Raw genomic sequence first — 18,164 nt, forward strand, 5'->3', positions numbered from 1 at the left:
GTAAACCAGACCCCCTCCCGTATTCTGATCGTATGCTATCTTTTCATGTCAACCTCTCTTTTTCTAAAACCAATCTTCCACGCACTATAAGCTTTCGTAAAATTACGGACATTAACCTGGACAATTTATCCTCACTCATCCATAGCCTGCCCAGTCCTGATAGTGCTTCCCCTCCTGCGGAACTGATCTCCCAATGCAATTATGACCTCCATAATTTTCTAGACATTCTCGCCCCACTCAAAACAAGGTCTATTCCATTCAACGTTTCTGCACCCTGGTTTACTCCAATCCTCAGACAGCTCAAAGCTAAAGGTCGTCAACTAGAACGACTCTACAAGAAAACTGGGCTCACTATTCACAAGGACATGTATTATAACCATATCATCCAATACAAGGCTCCATCTCCAAGACCAAAACAGAATATTTCTCCGGTTTAATAAATTACGCTAAAGTCAACTCAAAGGGCCTATTTTCCATCCTCTCACGTAAAACAACCTGCCAGAATTCACTTCGTCTTCATTTGTACTCCTCTGATTTCTGTATCACCCTAGCGTCTTACTTCTCTTCAAAAATCCATGTCATTCACCAACAACTTCAATCCAACTCAAGTCAAAATGTAACTGCACCAGCGCTTCTCTCCCCACATCGGCTATTCTCATCATTTCATCTACCATCAGTTGAGCAAATCACTGAATCCAAAACCTCCTCCTGCCAACTTGACCCACTGCTCTGGTCTAGGCTGCTCTCCCCTCTTTATCCCCCCTCATTACTAGCAACATTCACGTCTCCCTTAAGACTGGAACTGTTCCTCCTGTTCCCAAAACCGCAGCTATCACCCCCATACTGAAAAAAACAGATTCTGATCCCACCAATCTCAATAACTACCGCCCAATCTCTAATGTTCCACTCATTGCAAAAATCCTTGAAAAAACTGTCGCCTCTCAACTCCCCACCCAAGTCTCTTCCAACAATTTATATCAACAACTCCAGTCTGGCTTCTGTCAATTTCACAGTACAGAAACAGCCCTCTTTAAAATTACAAATGACCTTCTTCTCGCTGCTGACTCTGGTTTAGCTTCCATCCTCCAGCTACTCGATCTGACTGCTGTCTTTGATACCATCTCTCACCCAATCCTTCTGGAAATACTTTCAACCATTGGCATCACTAACTTACCCCTCAGCTGGTTCCAGTCCTATCTTTCAGTCAGCACGCATTTCATACTATTAAAGTCATTCACCTCTCCCACAGTTCCAATTACCACAGCTGTGCCCCAAGGCTCTGTCCTAGGGCCCCTGCTATTTATCATTTACACTCTCCCCCTTGGTTATATCTTCCGCAACCCAACATCTACTTTCACTGTTATGCAGATGAGACCCAGCTCTACCTCTCCTCCAAGCCTGACTCCACTATTCCACCTGCCTCCCTCTCCAAATGCCTTCTTGAAATAAAATCCTGGTTCACTGCTCCTTAAATTAAATAGCAACAAAACTGAACTACTCATCGTAGGAACATAGACCACCCTAAATAAACTCCCTAACTTCTCCATTTCCATTGATAACTGCTGCCTCCTTCCCTCCCCACAAGTTAAGAGTGTGTGTTTCATCCTCGACAGCACTCTCTCTTTTACCGCCGACATAAATAACTGCCTATTTCCACCTCCGAAACATCCGCCGTCTCCACCCCTCTCTCAGTCCTCACTTCACGGCCATTCTAGTCCACAGTCTCATCACCTGTCGTCTGGACTACTGCAACTCCCTTTTATCTGGACTCCCTTACAAAACTATTCACAAACTACAACTGGTCCAAAACTCTGCTGCCTGCATCATAACACAAACCCCCTTCACTATGCATATCACACCCGTCCTACAGAAGCTTCACTGGCTACCAGTGCTTCTTCGGATTAATTATAAAATTCCTTATTTTTTAATCATAAAGTTCCTTATTTTGAACTTCAAAGCCCTCCATGACCTCGCCCCTCCACATCTGTCTGACCTTATCCATGTTGCCATTCCCACCCGCTCCCTTAGGTTTGCCTCCTCACTCCAGATTGTTACACCCATACTTGGCTCATCACCATGGGGGGCAGAGCATTCAGCCGCTCTGACCCCCAGCTCAGGAACTCCCTTCCCTCAGGTCTGCGGAACATGAACTCACTCCCGCAGTTTGCTAAAAATCTGAAAACCCACCTCTTTAGACAAGCATATCTGCCCTAATCAATTTATGATTCTACTGTGTTTTGAACTAATGTGTCTTTCTTTTAATTGTATTCTATTGTTTTCTATCTGTAAGGCAACCTTGGGTGTCTAAAAAGGCGCCATATAAATAAAATTCATTATTATTATTATTATTTTTATTCTCATTTTTCTGTTTTTTATTTAGTGTTCAGATCTGACATGAAGCTGTACTGAAGGACACTCTGTCTCAATGTAGAGGTTGCTCGTGAGCTCACGTTTGTTCTTCAGTTTTTGCAAATAAAGTTCAATAGGAGTCCTTTATTTTATGTTTAGCTCTGACAAATTCCAAAATGTCTTACAGTTGGCCTTTCAATCAAAATATAAAGCAATAATTAATGGACGACCAATGTTGGACCAGCACATCTTTATTGAGACTTCTAAAACTTAAGGAACATAGGGAGAACTTTTATGCTAGAGTCACTGAGATTTTTGTCCAGAATGAGAGACGTATGGACTTATTTATATTTTTTATAACTTCATTTATTGAACATTTTTTGTATTACACAGACATACAGAGAGTATAATGAAATGTAAAAAAAAAGGCAATGTGTAAAAATAAATACTTGAATGTCAACCCGTCCCCTCGCCATTTATAAATTGCTTGTGGACAGTTACTGAACCTTGGAAAGGGCAGATTCTGAGTGCAAACATTTTGAAGTTTATTAAAATGTGTTTAGTTTGAAATGTTATAAGGCACTACGGCACAATCTGCAAAGGACAGTACGTGTGTCTCTTCTTTCACATTGTTGTTGTGATGTGTTGAAGAGTTGTTATATGTTTGTGGCTTTGGATAGTGTTATAAAGGTCATTGTTCATATTCTGTACTTTGTGGTTCTTTGTGGCAAAACATAGCCCACAGTTTAAGAGGCTGCAAAACACTCAAACTGTCAATGAAGGTTCTCGTTCATCCAAGTGATGTAGTCTTGAGGTTGAGTCATGTCAGCTGGACTTAAAAAAATGTAAGTCCAGCTTGACTGTTGATATATTTATTAATCCCATACAAGCAATTTATATATATATTATTAAACTTTATTGCACAATATGCCATTTTACTATGATTCACTTTCAGTGATGCAATAAGAACATAATTGCAAACATCAAATACACATATGTATAAAAAAACGAGATCAGAAATAGAAATAAGCCAGGGGGTTAAACTCTACGAGAAAATGTCAAATCTATCACATACAGACAAGATTTTGATGGCTTTTTGCCTCTCAGAATTACAAATGCTATTAAAATGCTGATTTAACTCAGAAAAGAATACAATGAAACTGGGTTTTTGACCAGAGAATTTATATTTATGAATATGAAATTTGCCCAAAAATGAGCAAGAGATTTAAAAGTAAACCTGAGTAATTTCGTATATTTTTTGATATTAGACATCTTTGATACAAGACATCTTTCCAGAATAAAACAAAACAAGAATCAATTTTATCATTAATGACATCACACATCCTTTGCTAAAACACTTTAACTTTAGGACAATACCAAAAGAAATGGATGTCTGTGTCATGGAAATTGCACCAAAAGCTACACTGTTTATCAATGTTTAATCTAAATCTATTTTGAATAAACATTTTAGCTGGGTAAATTATGTAAGCAATTTATAAATGGCTTGTAATGATCACCCCATATACTCAATAAAGTGTTAATAAGAACACTGTTAATATATTTATTAATCCCATACAAGCAATTTATAAATATCTTGTGACTACTATTAACAAATGCTAATAAATGTCTTTATAAGCATCTTAATACCACATTACTCATGCTTGTTAATGTCTTATAAGTAGTTTAATAAGGAATATTTTAATGTGTTTATGAACAGCTTATTTGAACTTGTAAGTCAGTTGTAAGACATTTACAAATGCTTATTAATGTACTTATAAGCATCTTACTAAAACATTACCAGTGCTTGTGTGGCAAGTAGGACACGCCCACTAATTGTGAGGCAGCAGTAACACACTTGTGTTAATTTGGTGGCGGTGCTTTAAAAGCTCTCCTCCTCTTCGTCGGACATGAACTTGTGCTGTGCTGTACATCCAAGGCATCGGGAAGTAGAACGGGGGTTGGCAGGCAGGTAAGCCGGGCTTTGAGTTCTCTGAACCGAATAGGGAGTGGGAGCTGACAATTAGACTCGTTCACAGCTCCATGCACACAAGAAATCGGCCAGACTTTAACGGCGATAATCTGCAAGCGTGACGTGACTCTGTTCACCTAGATGCGATCTCCTCTCAGTGACCGGTATGTTTAACTGGCTTTCACCTGCACATACAATTAAGGCTCCTGCAAACTATTTTTCTTTTTCTTCAGGAACGTGTTTTAGGCTGCACGCCCTTCTCTCCCCGCAAATAGGGGATTAAGCTGCTGCTTTGCTTTTATTGTTTTTATTGTGATATCTGTCCGGGTCCCACCCCAGCCACGACGGAACCGGTTGGAGTGAACGCCCAGCTCACGGAGACGTCGTTGCTGTGGCATCTCACCGGACTGTGGACGGCTTCCACCCGCTGATCGGCGGTGGTTGGGCGGCTTACCTGCGCCCTGGAACACTAATCATCTTTTTAATCTTTATTTTTAATTGTGTGTCTTTTATTGATATTTTCAATTTTATTCTTGTTTCAGGAGGTAGGAGGCCGAGGTGGTGGACTGCTGTGTCTGGTGGTGGGTCCCAGTGTGCTGTGTGGTTTCCATCACGTGTGCAGTGATTCACAAAAAGGGGTGTTTGCATTGTTTTTATGCTGTTTTTAGCCACCTCGGTAAGCTCCTCCTCCAGAACATTTTTAACTGACTTTTATCAAGGATTGTTTTATTAAAAGGTTTCTTAACATTGTTTTTAACTGAATGCTAATAAATTATATTTTAAAACAAACCGCAGCCTCTGCCTTGGTTTAGAGCAGGACCTGCCCCTGCCTTACTTTAAAATCTTTTCCTGGGGCTCAGCAGCCCCAGGTGGCGTTGTCAACCCGTTTTCTCGTGCTGCCACACTTGTTTATGTCTTATAAATAGTTTATTAAGGACTCTTATTATAAAGCGTTACCAATATCTTTGAATGGATCAAAGATCGGATTAGAATTGAACTGTGTACATGGGCTCAGAAAAACTTTATCTGACTATAACAAACGCTTACATACACCACACTTTCGGTCAGAATAAATCATTTTAAAATGCGGAGCACTCTCTAAAATACCAGAAATGGCCATAGAAGAAGAAATAATGACTTCCGTTGTAAACCAACAATGCTTCGGCACAGAGCAAGATGATCTTCCAAATGAGCTTTTATTATTGTTATGATTATTATTAAGTGACTTTTCGCTCATAATTTTCTAAATTCGTGCGGCCAGTGTTTTATTCTTGGCAGAACGGACCCGGAAGAAGGTTATGATTAGGCCAACAACAACATTTAGCCGTGGATGAACTTAAAAACTCAGTGCGGCCAATGCCGCAATGTGCCACGTAATATGTGCTAATTAACATTAGCCTTTATTTTGTCTGGACATGACTGGTAACACAAATTCATGTGATCGTTTACACGGTTTCTCAGGACTCGCTAACGCAGAGCGAAAGCACCCTCCCCTGCCCGCATACACGAAGCTACGAATCCGGGTGCTCTGCTCAGAGCGGAGCAGCCGGCTGGTCCTGTTTGTGCTCCAGAGCCTTCTCTGGAGCGCCACACCGTCTATGCATGTCGTAAAGCCGGAGCAATAGTGACCCAAAATCAGAATAAACTGTTTACATGCACCACGATTGGATCAACAATCGGCATAACCCACCTATCTCGATCGGAAAGACATTTTGCCGTTAACCTCAGCTATTGCCTCACCAGCCACCAACCTCACCAGCCACATCATTGGAACAGACATCTCTAGAACATCATAACTGTCTGTGGATGTTGTCTAAATAAGCTGATCTTTTACAGACAGTTGCGGTCATGTTCACCTTCTGGCCTCTGCTGGATCCTGTCCCAAAGGACTGACAGTCAACAAGTTGGGCTTTGAAGTCAGACATCTGTAACAAGAAAAATACAGTGAGGATGAAACTCTAATTAATTCAATAAATTACAATTTCACAACAATGAAAACTATAGTTAAAATATGAACTTTAAACTTAAACAACAGTTTCAGAAAAAACTCAATTATGAGGAGTTCCATCATTCTCTTAAGTGGGTCAGTTCTTACAAAGGTGAAAATTTAGTATAACTGACAATTTAAATTTGACTAAAATCAAGGTGTTTGCCTTTGATGAAGGAGTGCACCATTGAATGAAACCAACCACTAAGTTATGCTATTGTGAACATGGTACTACACCATCTTACATGATCATTTTGATTGAAATAGCTCATTTTTAGACAGCATAAATATGAGTTAAATCTTTATACAAAATCAATAGACAATTATAATAATAATATTTAAAAGCACCTTTCAAAACACCAAAGGACACTGTACAGATTTTAATGTAAAACACAATAAAATCACAAAATGTTAAAAACAATAAATAAGTTGAAATCATTAATAAAATCAGATAACAGAAAAGGAAAAATTGTGATCTAGAAAAGCAAATTTAAACACATCGTTTTTGAGTCTGGATTTTAAAATTGAAAAGGAGTCAATGTTACGGAGGTCTGGGGGGAGAGATCCAGAGCTGGGGTGCCGAGCGGCTGAAGGCACTGCTCCCCATGGTGACCATACGGGCCGGAGGGACGGAAAACTGAAGGGAAGAAGAATATGGAGGAGATGAGAAAGGTAAGAAGGAGCCAGGTTACAAAGGGCTTTGAAAGTCCAGAGAAAAAGTTTGAATTGTAGTGCAGCTGTTGGAGAACGGGAGTAATGTGATGGAAGGTAGGATTTTGGGTGATGATGCGGGCAGCTGAATTCTGGATCAACTGAAGTTTATTCAGAGTTTCATTGACGAAGACCAAAGAGAAGTGAATTGCAATAGTCAAGGCGAGGAATGAACTAAAATGGAAGCGGAGTGGACGATGAGGGAGGGGCGGAGACAATTAATATAATTGAAAGTACGCAGACCGAGTAATGCTACTGATGTGAGATTGAAAGGATAATGCACTGTCCAGGATTATACCCAGACTCCTTTCCTGAGGGGAAGGAAAAACTAAAGAGGAGTCAATGGAAAGTGTAAAATTGGAAACTTTTGAAAGAGTGGATTTGGAACATACAAGGAGTAATTCCTTTTTTGCTGTTAAGTTTGAGAAGGTTTAAGGTGAACCAGGTTTGTATTTCAGATGGGCAGGAGGAAAGGGAGGCACGTGGAAGAGAAGAGTTGGGTTTACTGGACAGATAGAGCTGAGTGTCATCCGCAAAACAGTGAAAATCAATGTTGGGTTTACGGAATATTGTGCCAAGGGGTAGTAGGTAGGTTAATGAAGAAGAGGGGACCGAAAACAGAACCTTGAGGAACACCAGGGAAAATGAGTAAGGGTTGAGATTTATAAGATTCCAGTTGGATAAACTAAGTGCGGCTTGAAAAGCATAAATGAAACCAGCTAAGGGGGGTGTACAGTACTTAATATGGAGAGCTGAAAGTCTGGAGGATGGAGTAAGATACGGTGTCAAATGCCGTCAAGTAGGATGAGGATGGTGATGAGTCCAGAATCAGCTGCTAGGAGAAGGTCATTTGTGATTTTTATTAGGGCAGTTTCAGTGCTATGAAGGAGGTGAAAACCGGATTGAAAGGGTTCAAAGAGATCATTTTGATTGAGTTGATGGTGAAGTTGGGGGGGGGTGACTATTTTTTCGAGTATTTTGGAGATTAAGGGGAAGTTAGAAATAGAACGGAGATAAAAAAAAAAAGAAATAGAACGGAGATTATTAAAGGAATTGGGGTCTGAGCCAGGTTCTTTTAGGATGGGTTTGACAGCAGCGGTCTTTAGAAGTGAGGGAACAATACCGGATCTCAATGAGGAGTGGATAATAGCAGAAATGAAGGGAAGAAGAGAAGGGAGGCAAGATTTAACCAGGGATGTTGGGAGGGGATCGAGGAGACATGTCGACGGTTTGGACTTATGGATGAGGCGGAATATTTCACTGGGATCAGAGAGCAAAGAAAATATATAATTACAGATATTCTGCTGTTCAGAAAGGCTTTTTCCTATTTAATTTGTACATTATCAATGTGACAAAATGTGTACATTATACATTTGTATAAAATATGAACAGGGGGATTGCCTTGGCTCGGAGGTGCGCCCAATATTGTCCACCTTCAGTCATGAGGACAGTTGTACCGTCTCTGGTATTGTCACATCTGGAGTATTGCCCAGTCATTTGGTCCACTGCTGCACAGGCTGCATCTAAAAAAATTACAACTTGCCCAAAATTGAGCTGCCAGGGTGGCTCTTGGTTGCTCTTATTGGACCAATGTGAATGAGATGCACACCACTTTAGGTTGGTTGAGGGTAAAAGACCAATTACAATTCCGTCTTCTATGCTTACTGCATAACGCCATTTTTAGAAAAATGCTCACAATTTTTTGGATTATAAAGTATTATACACGTCAGGTCACCTCTGGTGATTTGATTGTTTCTTTTTCAAGATCCAATTGTGTGAGAATAACAGTGCTATTCAGATCTTCTGTAGCATGGAATCAACTTTCTGGGAGGACAAGGCTTATTAGTAATAAATTAAAATTTCAAAAAGATTTTAAAACTAAGATACATGGACTGCTTACAAAAACTAACAATTTTTATGATTTGTTATGGAATGTATATGTTGTTGATATGCTGGTATATGTTTTTGGTATGATGGTACAAAAATGAATTTGTTTTAAACTTATTTTAACATGTGAAGCTTTTAAGGTAAATATGATGAATTAGTTTGTGTGAAATCATTTTAGGTTATTGTGAAATTTCTCAAATCTATGTATTTTATTCTTATGGACCCCAGGAAGACTAGCCACCACTCTAACAAATAAGCAATGTAGTGTGACATGTGGCCTGTTCTACATGGGCAGAACTCTGCTACCATAATCTTCGCCTGAGAACGTAAATGTTTGTTCCTTTCGGATACATTTTGTCATTGTCAGTTCACTTTAACTCTTGTCTATGATCTCTCTTGTGCTATATGACCCCACCCTTACATTGACGTGTTCTTCGTACCATGACAAAGGTGGATAAAGGTGGAAAGATTTCATGTAATCTAAGGACACCAGTGAAGATCACAAATCATTGAAGAAAAAAGGTTCAGCGCACTGTCTAGTGGGTCTAGATGACCCAACTCCGAATGTTAACGTGCCTAGGTTAGCACAAGGGTTACAACGTTTGTCACGTGCAAGTAACTTTCTTCTTCTTCAGTTGGCTGGAACTGTTGGAAATCTTTTTGCCTGCAGACTCCATACTCTGATTTGCATTCTTTTCATGATATCACTCACTTTGTATATCTTGCTTTCTGTATCTTGGTCGACGTGGCGCTGTGTTTCCGCAAAGCGTAGTGTTACGTAGATCAGTAACACATGATCTATCCCTTCCGGTTCATAAGTCGTCATTTGGTTCTACCTTGTGGTAACTCATGTACGATTTTTGCATTGTAACTGTTTTGATTGTATCTCCTGAACAGTGAGTTTCAGAGACAAAATCTTTTTATGTCTTATCCACAAGAAATGAAAAGCTGGAAAAATATAAAGCTTCTTGCCCACTATCGGAGTCATTTAAAATAGGTCTGCCTACTGAGGAGAGTCACTTGGACCCCTCCTCAGTAGGCAGGGCCCTACTGAGGATGGGCCCGCCTTCTTGTGGGAAAGAAATATAAAGCTTGGCAAATAAAAAGCTTCTTGCCCACTTTCTGAAACATTTATAAAAGGTCTGCCTACTGAGGAGGCGCAGGGACTGAAGTTCCTCAATATTATGTTTGTTAGTGGTTGATTTTAACTCCATATGGATGTGGTCCAAAAGACGATTCAAGAATTGATTAATAATGAGGATGTTTTTCCAGTTTACTAAGATTGTTTTTTTTTTTTTAGCTATACAGAAGGAAGTAAAAATAACAGATTTTGATCTTTCTTCTACGATGATACTGATGGCGCTCACATTACCAAGCACACAAAGAAATGGACAAGATGTGATAGGCCAAACCAGGTTGACAGATTGACAGATTTACAGGTTGACAGATCTAAACATGTTCATAGCCACTTGGCATGCATGTAACTGTCTGGGGTATTACTATAACAGAAACCACAGGAGTCCGAGTCTCTGAGACGCAGCTTTAGTATCTTTTGTCCTGTGTAGTGAGTCCTATGAAGAGTTTTTTTTTGCTGTATGAGCTGCAGATTGAGAGGTTTGGTTAGTCTAAATGTGTTTGAGCACATTTGTGACCAAAAAGTAATTAATACCCTGGTCTGATTCCCATTTTCCAGTTGGCATTAATTGTAATTTCATTTCTGATGTTACTTAGAAATACGTATACCTAATCACATTTGGGGAAAAAAATAAATAAATAAAAAAGAAAAATACATATACCTCGGACAGAGGTTTAAATGCCGAGTTAAAAACTAGAACTTTGCACTAAAGGCAGATGTAGGACAAGAGAGAGAAAGGTGCGAGTCATTGAAATGGAAAACCTAAAGTCAGCAAAAATGAAAATTGTAGTATTAAATAATTCTTTGTGTTTTTAAGACAGTGGCTTAATTTTAGATTTGATAGACATGACTTTAATTTCATAGAAATGAATAAAGGCGTAACAGTTTTTTCCCCCCACATCTCATGTTGAGCAGTGGCATAGACTACGTGTGTTGTAACTTATTTTGTGTCATTTCTCACACTGTTGTCGGAATTCTAAAAAAACCAAACAGGTTATTTATTAAACTAGGTTAGGTCAATGCCTTTAAAAATAAAGGTAAATAAAATCCAAGAGGATCTAGTTTGTGCTGTTTTTCCCTTGAGAATTTGAATATAAGAGGAAAAAAGTAAAGTAAATTCATGAGTTTGAATTAGATCAGGGGTCTTCAAAATTTTTGCAAAGACGGCCAGTCAATTGGCCTAACATTCATTTAACTATTACAATAATATTAAATGCAAATAAAACATTAGATGAACATTTCACTACATAGACATACTTGTGTTTTTTCTCATAGAAAACAAATATATCTTAATACAATTTACCAATGTTATCGTCAATTTGTCAATTAGAAGCTCCTCTTGATATCATGCACACTTTCTACAGGGGCACCGTGGAGAGCTTCCTGACCAGCTGCATCACGGTGTGTTATGGCGCCTGCATTCGCTTCCTGCCGAAAGTCCGTCCAATGCATTGTGAGGATCATCGGTGCCCCCTTCCCCTCCCTCTAGGACATCCACAGCACCCGTCTCACCCGGAAAGCCCCTCTGCATTGCAGATGACCCGACCCATCCATCGCACAGCTCTTTCAGTCTGCTGCCATCTGGTAGGAGACTACGCAGTCTTCAGGCCAGGACCATCAGGACCAGCAGACTCAAAGACAGTTTTCTCCTCCAGGCTCTCAGGAAGCTGAACTCTCTCCCGGCCCTGCCCCCCCTCCCCTCTCGTTGCCCCGTTGCCCCCCTGCTCTGCTGAACTCTGACACCCACACTTCATCTACCTCGTCAGCACTGTACTGCACCTTCCACCAGTTCACTGGTGCTTTACAAAAATGAAAAACTATACTACAGTCACTCTATTATTTCTCATTTTTGCAGTCACTTAATTTTTTTCCTTTTATTCTATTTCATTTTGTAATTTGAAGTTAGATTCCCTATTTAGACGAGTGTGAAGAGAAACGGAATTTCACTTTCTATGTATGTGAAAACATTATAGAGATTGACAAAAATGTACTTTGACTTTGAACTCCTTGAAATTAGCCACAGTCTCTTGGTGTCACGATTAGGCAAACAGGAGGAAACCCAGATGCATGGAGGAACCACAAGCACATTTGAAGCAAAGTCCCACAAGACTTATTTACAAGGCTGATCCAACATAACATAGACTGCTACAGGGATCATGAAGAGAATGGGCGGAGTCACAGCCAGCTTGCACAGAAACCAGAGAAAGAAAAATGAGTAACAACATAGAACCAACATTTGGCCGATTAGGCAGACACAGTTATTTCATTTTTCACAGAAAAAATGTGCCAGTTTCATCTTGTTCTGGAACCCATGGCCTTCACTCAATGTTCCGTTTTTTTAAATTGACCTTTTATTTACAAATCTAGCCTTTTTCTCGATTTGTTCCTGCCTTGTGCTACTGCTTCTTGTCCATTCAAGCAGCTGCCATCTCCTGCTGAAACCGTTAGCATAACCATCTGCCCTCCACTGAGCCAACAGTTGAGTGAGTATGTGTTTTTGCTTTAAGCTTTGCAAGTGAAGGAGCCAAAAGGTTGGAAGATAGAATTGGAAGTTGGAAATTGGAAGATAGAACATTAATCGATCCCCACAACGGAGAAGTTGATTGGTTATCATGGATGACAAAAAACCCAGATAATAGCTCTAAAATACAATAAATAAGTCAATGAGTGTCCAGTGTCTTTGAGGCGTTGTAGGGTCTAATAGCGGATGAAAGATCAGCTAAAGTGCTCTTTCCTGAAGTGAGGTGTTTCAGTCTCTAACTGAAGGAGCTCCTCGGTGCTCATTTGGTCTCATGTAGAGGATGATGAGGATTATCCATCATGGATTCCAGTTTCTGTTGAATCCTTCTCCCATCCACCACAGTCACAGATCCTAGGGGACATCCCAGAACGAAACCGGATCTCCGAACCAGTTTTTCGATTGTCTTCCTGTCGGAAAACACTCTGAAGAACAGGGCAGATGCAACGGCGCCTTCATAAAAGACTCTGATAGTCCTGCAAACTCAGAGGGACCCCAGTTTCCTGACCACTAAAATACTCAACTGGAACACCATTTAAGTAAACCCAAACTATGAGATAAAGAATAAGATCTGGAAAACATATAGGGGAAATAAGTATATTTAAAATTGAATGTAAACATCAAAACCTACTATATTGTTTGTTTTTTGGTGGACACTGGATTCATGGTGTCTACCATCACAGAGCACTTCTTCCAGAAGCCTCTAAACCCACAAGGTTCTTAAAAGCTTTGTTCTTTCCCATAGTTACAGTTGAGTTAGCCATCCCTTATGTTGGCTACTTGGAACTGGAGGCTGACGTTTGTGGAAAGGTCACAGCTAAGGATGGAATATTGGTGGTTAAAGACCCCCAGGAGCTTCTAAGCAAGCCCCTGATATTTTAGGGATGAATGTCATTAAGTGTGACTGTCAGGGTTCTGACTTTTTCCTAAAAAAAAGAATGACCACACAGGAAATGATAATTTTTTTAGACTTCTGCAAAAGGAGAATCAGTCTATCACAGCGCAAAGCTGTCACAGAGGAGTTCTACCTTCCCAGTGTATCAAGTCTGGTTTTATTGGTGGCTGGGGTTGATAACATTAAAGTGGGTCATTCAATCAAACAGTACAGGAACATCATATCTTGTATAATCAGCACTCTTCACATCATTGTTTTCTTACTGAAAGATAGAACTGAGACAATCATTTTCTGGTGATAATAGCATGTAAGCAAACGTTAACTACATAAACCCCAATATCCCCTCCTGTTTATCATTTTAAACACGTCATAAGTAAATACGGATAAATGGAAGGTACAAACAACCTCTTCAGGTTGTTGGACCAGCTGGTAACGGATAAAAGCCTGCGGGGTGGCTTTTGCTATCATGGACTTGACACAAGGCAGAATACATGTTGTAAATAAGACAAAACAAGCACAAAACAAAGAGTATAGGTGTTAATAATTTCAACAGAAGTTGCCACCATGGACCAGGTGTAAGCCTGGTGACAGGGGGCGAGGTGGTTGAGCGGGTTGTCCAATGATCGAAGGGTTGGCGGTTCGATCCCCGCTCCCACCAGCCAAAATGTCGTTGTGTCCTTGGGCAAGACACTTCACCCTCCTTGCCTCCAGTGTGGCTCCACTGGTGTGTGAATGTGCATGAATGATCCCGGTGATGGTCAGAGGGGCCGTAGGCGCGAACTGGCAGCCACGCCTCTGTCAGTCTGCCCCAGGGCAGCTGTGGCTACAACCGTAGCTTACCATCACCAAGTATGAATGAGGAGTGAATGAATAATGGACACAATGTAAGCGCTTTGGGTGTCTTGAAAAGCGCAGATAAATCCAATCCATTTAGCCATGTCCAGATGTCATTAGTGGGACTGGCACCAGAAGTTGCAGACGTCAGGTAAGCTTGCTGCTCCGTTAAGTCGTGCAGTGCAGTAGCAAGGTCCAGTCCATCGTTGACAAAATAATGGCTGACATCTCAGCTGCTGATGCGTTGGCAAACATGTAGGTGGTGTTAAGTGGTCTCAGCAATGCGTACCCATTGATCTCAATGTCGTCCCTTACTTCTGCTACTCTCATCCATGGAAAGTGTGATTGTCTGAATTTTGCTCCTCCACCCCAGATACCGAAATAACGAACTCCCATGGGACTCCAGTCTCAGTGGTCATTTGTAGGGCATTCATGTGGAACTTGGGCATGGCACGTTTTCGTCATGCGTGGTAAGGGTTAAGGACAGTTTCTCCGTTAGATCGGTTTTAGCCAGGATGTCTGCTGTGTCCATACATGTAATCTTGTCGTCTCATGGTGATCCACCAGAGGTTGGTACTGTAGGAAAGATCATTGGCAGTAACATTGAGGTGTGTAGTCTTTTCATACAGGTCACATGACCGGCAGGCAAGGTTGGTACCGCCTTCTCCTGGTTTCTCCATCGCTACGAAAGTCAGGGCGACAAGAAGACATTCTACAGTCACAGCGCAGCTCTGCACCCACCTGCTGCGGTCTCCCAGCAGTGGGCCTTCCATGCTGCTAGGTTGCAGAGTCACTTTGAGGACCCAAGTTCTAATCGATGCTGGGTTCTGTTGGTTTCTTCACTGACGATTGAGACGAACTGCCACTAAAAGTCGGAACTCCTTCGTAGTCAAACTTCACCACAAACTCATTTAGGCGTCTGGTGCATGCTGCAAATTAGAGTAACTGAGATGTATCCAGCTAGGGTGTTCAGCTATCTTTACAGCTGTGGGTGTAGTTCGAAGGACTTGGTATGGTCCCTCCCACCAAGGGCTGGCCCAGTTCTTCCTTTCTAGGACCATGATGAACACCCAGTCGTCTGGTTTCACTGGTGAGCTTTCCTATGGAGATAAAGAGTCAGATGGCAGTAAATTTGCACTGGACACCATCTTCTGGTTTATCATTCTTATGATAAGTCTGTTAATGGGTGAATACAAGTTCTTTTTGCTTTGTAGCAGTAAAACGTCAACTGCATGAGGGACTAAAAGTTGTAATGGATGAAATAATATTACATCCGCTGAGGGGGTCACGGCCATCAAGCACCACAAATTGCCTGTGCGCACGTTTAAGTAGAGATTGAACTACAGGGTCAACGTTTTTGGAGTAAAATGCAAGGGGGTGTAATTTGTCTCTGTGTTTTGCATTAATTCCAATTCAACTTAATTTTATTTCTTTAGAACTCATAATTAACTAAACAACAACAAACACAAATAAAAGAGAAATGACTATAAAAAGCTTGAAGAGAAGTACTAAGTAAAACAGCTAAACTATGAAAATACAATTTGAAATAAGTTAATGCATGAAAAGTGCATAGAAAAAGTCAAAAACACTTAGATCAGGGGTGTCAAACTCATTTTGGTTCGAGGGCCACATTCAACCCGTCTGATCCCAAGGACCAGTAACATAAAAGCAAAAAACAGGTATTTTTTTTTAACTTTAATGCCTCAACCAACATAGTAGCCTAATCACTTATTATCACACATTTATTTACAGCGGCCAATGGATCTCAAATAAAATGCATTTCACTTAAAACAAAAATGGTTTATTTAATTTTATACAGACCAAACATTTTACATCTGACACTGTAGCAATCCCAATAATAAACTCAGGAGGGGCTACGGGATAAATAGAGTCAACTTTAAAAAACAGAAACACCTGTCTAAAATGTAAATGTGCAAATCAGTGAAAAATTACTCTAAATTAAACTTGCAAACATTTGTGAACATAAGAATTTAGAGTTAACCTCCTTTCTCTCCTGAAACTTCACCTGTCCATCAATATCAGGATTAAGATCCTGTGCAGCAACACATTTACTGTCATTTAGGTGTGTAAAACACCACGAAATGTCCAACAGTCTTTTCCTGCTTTCTGCCTGAATTTTGTGGCAACACCTGCATCCTTCCTGACCTTTAATGGGGCACCATCAGTGACCAGACTGACATCACGTGACCAGTTCACTACAACAAAGTCTGGCGCAGTAACTAGAGAGCTGACTATGTCATCAGCTGTTGTGTCCATCAACTCTAGAAACTCTGCTGTGACGTCTCTTTAACACCTCTAATAAATATGCACAGCTGTATATATCTGTGATGTTGGTGCTTTCATCAACAGCAACCGAAAATACAATAAATGACTGGATTCCTTCATCTGGCGCCCAAGTCTCCTCAGAGATGTTGTATCTGCAATATCGATCCTTGACAGACTTATGCTAGCAAAGGTCGACTGCTATTTGGGGAACAACACATCTGCAGCCTTCAGCATTTTTCAATAAGTTCACCCTCTGAAAATGGTTTGGATGTTTGCTCCAACTTTTTTGCAATAAAATATCTGTTGCTCCATCACTGACGTCATGGCTGCAGTAAATGCAGACGGTTGTTTATCAGTCCAGCTAGAAGTTGGTAAATCTTATCTTTTTTAACTCTCCCTGCAAATGGTGAAACTTTCCTTTATGGAGAGTCTCATAATGGTGCTGAATGTTATATTCTTTGAGCACCTGTTGATGACATACAGAGCACGCAGGTTTTGCATTCAGCTCCGTGAACAAATAAAACTCTTTCCATTATTCCTGGAAAGCTCTGCACTTCACTTCAACATTATTTTCTTTTTGACAACATTTTGGTCATTAGTGTGTCACTACTGATCATTCTCATAGCAATGTAACAGGGGTGAGGCTCACGGGGAACCAAACTGCATCTTACTCAGACACAGAGCTGTTAGGTTTCGCTTATGGCAGATGCAGAGATAAGCTGTTTCACCTGTTTTGTTTTTCCTTTGCTCCCCCTAGGGGTGGAGTTATATATATAACTGTCCGGGGTGTTACTGCAGAAGTCTGAGTCTCGGAAACCCATCTTGAACGTCCTTTGTCCTGTGTAGTGAGTCCTATGTAGAGTTTGAAACTGTATGAGCTGCAGCTTGGGATGTTTGGTTTGTCTTAAGGTGTTTGAGCAAATTTGTGACTGGCTCTAGTTACAGATCTAATTGCAACATTCAGTAATGATAGGTCAGGGTTAGGGTTAGGGTTAGGGTTAAAAGATCCAAGTGTTCTAGAACGAGAGTCAATTTGTGGCAGGATGAGTTCATTGGGTCACAAGTGTAGGCACTCCATCCTAGTGCTGCTAATGAGCACCTGGGCACTTATAAAATAAGACTGAGTGAGGTCTTCCTCATTCCTGGACGAGACTGCCTCTCTTTCTGGGTTCCTGTACCTGTCACTGCAGTGCAGTGGATATCACATTCCTCGTCACACAGTGGGTCTGGACTGGAAAGAAAGGTGAAATGGAGATGGAGCACATCGCTCCCTGTTCCTCCCAGTGTTATCCAGCGCTGATCGGTTCTATGGTGTGGAACCCGCTGGTGCTTGGAACAGGTTTTTGTGGCCTTTGTTGGGACTTACTTACGGGTCCGACGGGTCAGCCGCTGAACAGCAGCGTCTCCCCCTCCCTAGCTACCTACAACTGTGACTGGCTGGCTCTGAAGTGGAAGTTCACTTGTTTGTTTTCTGTTGTTGTCACACTCTTTATATGCATGTGAGTGGGGTGTTTTTGTTTTGTTGAGTGGCCAGCTCTGTTTCTTCAGGTGGGCTGGAGGCCCCTAGGGTTTTATTCTATGTGTTTTATTTAT

At 40.8% G+C, this 18,164-nt stretch overlaps 1 long non-coding RNA gene across 1 annotated transcript; it reads left to right on the forward strand.

Moving 5' to 3' along the window:
- Nucleotides 1-4,009: 4,009 nt before the first annotated feature.
- Nucleotides 4,010-13,483, forward strand: LOC105357067. Its single transcript, XR_002293059.1, has 2 exons — nt 4,010-6,262; nt 11,403-13,483. It is a non-coding gene; the product is annotated as an uncharacterized LOC105357067 (long non-coding RNA).
- The last annotated feature ends 4,681 nt before the right edge of the window (nt 13,484-18,164 follow it).

This window comes from Oryzias latipes, chromosome 23 (genome assembly GCF_002234675.1).
Source record: "Oryzias latipes chromosome 23, ASM223467v1".
In the NCBI taxonomy this organism is placed as follows: domain Eukaryota; kingdom Metazoa; phylum Chordata; class Actinopteri; order Beloniformes; family Adrianichthyidae; genus Oryzias; species Oryzias latipes.